Genomic DNA, 5,354 nt, shown 5'->3' with positions numbered 1-5,354 from the left:
ACCTCAACTCACCTCGCCTCACCGCTCACCTCACCGCTCACCTCACCTCACCGCTCACCTCACCTCACCTCACCTCGCCTCACCGCTCACCTCGCCTCACCGCTCACCTCACCTCACCGCTCACCTCACCTCACCGCTCACCTCACCGCTCACCTCACCTCACCGCTCACCTCACCTCACCTCGCCTCACCGCTCACCTCACCGCTCACCTCACCTCACCGCTCACCTCACCTCACCTCACCTCGCCTCACCGCTCACCTCGCCTCACCGCTCACCTCACCTCACCTCACCGCTCACCTCACCTCATCGCTCACCTCACCTCACCGCTCACCTCACCTCACCGCTCACCTCACCTCACCGCTCACCTCACCCCACCTCACCGCTCACCTCATCTCACCGCTCACCTCACCTCACACCTCACCGCTCACCTCACCTCACCGCTCACCTCACCGCTCACCTCACCTCACCGCTCACCTCATCTCACCTCACCGCTCACCTCACCTCACCTCACCGCTCACCTCACCTCACCTCACCGCTCACCTCACCTCACCTCACAGCTCACCTCACCTCACCTCTCACCTCACCTCACCGCTCACCTCACCTCACCGCTCACCTCACCTCACTGCTCACCTCACCTCACCGCTCACCTCACCTCACCTCACCGCTCACCTCACCGCTCACCTCACCTCACCGCTCACCTCACCTCACCTCACCGCTCACCTCACCTCACCGCTCACCTCACCTCACCGCTCACCTCACCTCACCTCACCGCTCACCTCACCGCTCACCTCACCTCACCGCTCAGCTCACCTCACCGCTCAGCTCACCTCACCGCTCCGCTCACCTCAGCGCTCAGGTCACCTCACCGCTCAGCTCAGCTCACCGCTCAGCTCAGCTCACCGCTCAGCTCAGCTCACCGCTCAGCTCACCACCCAGCTCACCACCCAGCTCACCACTCAGCTCGCCACTCAGCTCGCCACTCAGCTCACCACTCAGCTCACCATACTCCACAGCTCACCACTCACCTCACCGCTCACCTCACCGCCCACCTCACCTCACCGCTCACCTCACCGCCCACCTCACCTCACCGCTCACCTCACCGCCCACCTCACCTCACCGCTCACCTCACCGCCCACCTCACCTCACCGCTCACCTCACCGCCCACCTCACCTCACCGCTCACCTCACCGCCCACCTCACCTCACCGCTCACCTCACCGCCCACCTCACCTCACCGCTCACCTCACCGCCCACCTCACCTCACCGCTCACCTCACCGCCCACCTCACCTCACCGCTCACCTCACCGCCCACCTCACCGCCCACCTCACCTCACCGCTCACCTCACCGCCCACCTCACCTCACCGCTCACCTCACCGCCCACCTCACCGCTCACCTCACCGCCCACCTCACCTCACCGCTCACCTCACCGCCCACCTCACCTCACCGCTCACCTCACCGCCCACCTCACCTCACCGCTCACCTCACCGCCCACCTCACCTCACCGCTCACCTCACCGCCCACCTCACCTCACCGCTCACCTCACCGCCCACCTCACCTCACCGCTCACCTCACCGCCCACATCACCTCACCGCTCACCTCACCGCCCACCTCACCTCACCGCCCACCTCACCTCACCGCTCACCTCACCGCCCACCTCACCTCACCGCTCACCTCACCTCACCGCTCACCTCAACTCATCTCACCGCTCACCTCACCTCACCTCACCGCTCACCTCACCTCACCTCACCGCTCACCTCACCTCACCTCACCGCTCACCTCACCTCACCGCTCACCTCTCGCCTCACCGCTCACTTCACCGCTCACCTCACCTCACCGCTCAACTCCCCTCACCGCTCACCTCACCGCTCAACTCACCGCTCACCTCACCTCACCGCTCACCTCACCGCTCACTTCACCGCTCACCTCTCACCTCACCTCTCACCTCACCGCTCACCTCTCACCTCACCTCTCACCTCACCGCTCACCTCTCACCTCACCGCTCACCTCACCGCTCACCTCACCGCTCACCTCTCACCTCACCTCACCGCTCACCTCACCGCTCACCTCACCGCTCACCTCACCTCAAAGCTCACCTCACCGCTCACCTCACCTCACCGCTCACCTCAACTCATCTCACCGCTCACCTCACCTCACCTCACCGCTCACCTCACCGCTCACCTCACCTCACCGCTCACCTCACCGCTCACCTCACCGCTCCTCACCTCACCGCTCACCTCACCTCACACCTCACCTCACCTCACCGCTCACCTCAACTCACCTCGCCTCACCGCTCACCTCACCGCTCACCTCACCTCACCGCTCACCTCACCTCACCTCACCTCGCCTCACCGCTCACCTCGCCTCACCGCTCACCTCACCTCACCGCTCACCTCACCTCACCGCTCACCTCACCGCTCACCTCACCTCACCGCTCACCTCACCTCACCTCGCCTCACCGCTCACCTCACCGCTCACCTCACCTCACCGCTCACCTCACCTCACCTCACCTCGCCTCACCGCTCACCTCGCCTCACCGCTCACCTCACCTCACCTCACCGCTCACCTCACCTCATCGCTCACCTCACCTCACCGCTCACCTCACCTCACCGCTCACCTCACCCCACCTCACCGCTCACCTCATCACACCGCTCACCTCACCTCACACCTCACCGCTCAGCTCACCTCACCGCTCACCTCACCGCTCACCTCACCTCACCGCTCACCTCACCGCCCACCTCACCTCACCGCTCACCTCACCGCCCACCTCACCTCACCGCTCACCTCACCGCCCACCTCACCTCACCGCTCACCTCACCGCCCACCTCACCTCACCGCTCACCTCACCGCCCACCTCACCTCACCGCTCACCTCACCGCCCACCTCACCTCACCGCTCACCTCACCGCCCACCTCACCTCACCGCTCACCTCACCGCCCACCTCACCGCCCACCTCACCTCACCGCTCACCTCACCGCCCACCTCACCTCACCGCTCACCTCACCGCCCACCTCACCGCTCACCTCACCGCCCACCTCACCTCACCGCTCACCTCACCGCCCACCTCACCTCACCGCTCACCTCACCGCCCACCTCACCTCACCGCTCACCTCACCGCCCACCTCACCTCACCGCTCACCTCACCGCCCACCTCACCTCACCGCTCACCTCACCGCCCACCTCACCTCACCGCTCACCTCACCGCCCACATCACCTCACCGCTCACCTCACCGCCCACCTCACCTCACCGCCCACCTCACCTCACCGCTCACCTCACCGCCCACCTCACCTCACCGCTCACCTCACCTCACCGCTCACCTCAACTCATCTCACCGCTCACCTCACCTCACCTCACCGCTCACCTCACCTCACCTCACCGCTCACCTCACCTCACCTCACCGCTCACCTCACCTCACCGCTCACCTCTCGCCTCACCGCTCACTTCACCGCTCACCTCACCTCACCGCTCAACTCCCCTCACCGCTCACCTCACCGCTCACCTCACCGCTCACCTCACCTCACCGCTCACCTCACCGCTCACCTCTCACCTCACCTCTCACCTCACCCCTCACCTCTCACCTCACCTCTCACCTCACCGCTCACCTCTCACCTCACCGCTCACCTCACCGCTCACCTCACCGCTCACCTCTCACCTCACCTCACCGCTCACCTCACCGCTCACCTCACCGCTCACCTCACCTCACCGCTCACCTCACCGCTCACCTCACCTCACCGCTCACCTCAACTCATCTCACCGCTCACCTCACCTCACCTCACCGCTCACCTCACCGCTCACCTCACCTCACCGCTCACCTCACCGCTCACCTCACCGCTCCTCACCTCACCGCTCACCTCACCTCACACCTCACCTCACCTCACCGCTCACCTCAACTCACCTCGCCTCACCGCTCACCTCACCGCTCACCTCACCTCACCGCTCACCTCACCTCACCTCACCTCGCCTCACCGCTCACCTCGCCTCACCGCTCACCTCACCTCACCGCTCACCTCACCTCACCGCTCACCTCACCGCTCACCTCACCTCACCGCTCACCTCACCTCACCTCGCCTCACCGCTCACCTCACCGCTCACCTCACCTCACCGCTCACCTCACCTCACCTCGCCTCACCGCTCACCTCGCCTCACCGCTCACCTCACCTCACCTCACCGCTCACCTCACCTCATCGCTCACCTCACCTCACCGCTCACCTCACCTCACCGCTCACCTCACCTCACCGCTCACCTCACCCCACCTCACCGCTCACCTCATCACACCGCTCACCTCACCTCACACCTCACCGCTCAGCTCACCTCACCGCTCACCTCACCGCTCACCTCACCTCACCGCTCACCTCATCTCACCTCACCGCTCACCTCACCTCACCTCACCGCTCACCTCACCTCACCTCACCGCTCACCTCACCTCACCTCACAGCTCACCTCACCTCACCTCTCACCTCACCTCACCGCTCACCTCACCTCACCGCTCACCTCACCTCACCGCTCACCTCACCTCACCGCTCACCTCACCGCTCACCTCACCTCACCTCACCGCTCACCTCACCGCTCACCTCACCTCACCGCTCACCTCACCTCACCTCACCGCTCACCTCACCTCACCGCTCACCTCACCTCACCGCTCACCTCACCTCACCTCACCGCTCACCTCACCGCTCACCTCACCTCACCGCTCAGCTCACCTCACCGCTCAGCTCACCTCACCGCTCCGCTCACCTCAGCCCTCAGGTCACCTCACCGCTCAGCTCAGCTCACCGCTCAGCTCAGCTCACCGCTCAGCTCAGCTCACCGCTCAGCTCAGCTCACCGCTCAGCTCAGCTCACCGCTCAGCTCACCACCCAGCTCACCACCCAGCTCACCACCCAGCTCACCACTCAGCTCACCACTCAGCTCACCACTCAGCTCACCACACTCCACAGCTCACCACTCACCTCACCGCTCACCTCACCGCCCACCTCACCTCACCGCTCACCTTACCGCCCACCTCACCTCACCGCTCACCTCACCGCCCACCTCACCTCACCGCTCACCTCACCGCCCACCTCACCTCACCGCTCACCTCACCGCCCACCTCACCTCACCGCTCACCTCACCGCCCACCTCACCTCACCGCTCACCTCACCGCCCACCTCACCTCACCGCTCACCTCACCGCCCACCTCACCTCACCGCTCACCTCACCGCCCACCTCACCGTTCACCTCACCTCACCGCTCACCTCACCGCCCACCTCACCGCTCACCTCACCGCCCACCTCACCTCACCGCTCACCTCACCGCCCACCTCACCTCACCGCTCACCTCACCGCCCACCTCACCTCACCGCTCACCTCACCGCCCAC

The sequence above is a fragment of the Petromyzon marinus genome, unplaced genomic scaffold (genome assembly GCF_048934315.1).
Source record: "Petromyzon marinus isolate PM22_M1 ecotype Great Lakes invasive population unplaced genomic scaffold, UKy_Petmar_22M1.pri1.0 PM_Scaffold_41, whole genome shotgun sequence".
Lineage (NCBI taxonomy): Eukaryota > Metazoa > Chordata > Hyperoartia > Petromyzontiformes > Petromyzontidae > Petromyzon > Petromyzon marinus.
Note: the sequence above shows the minus strand (reverse complement) of the source record.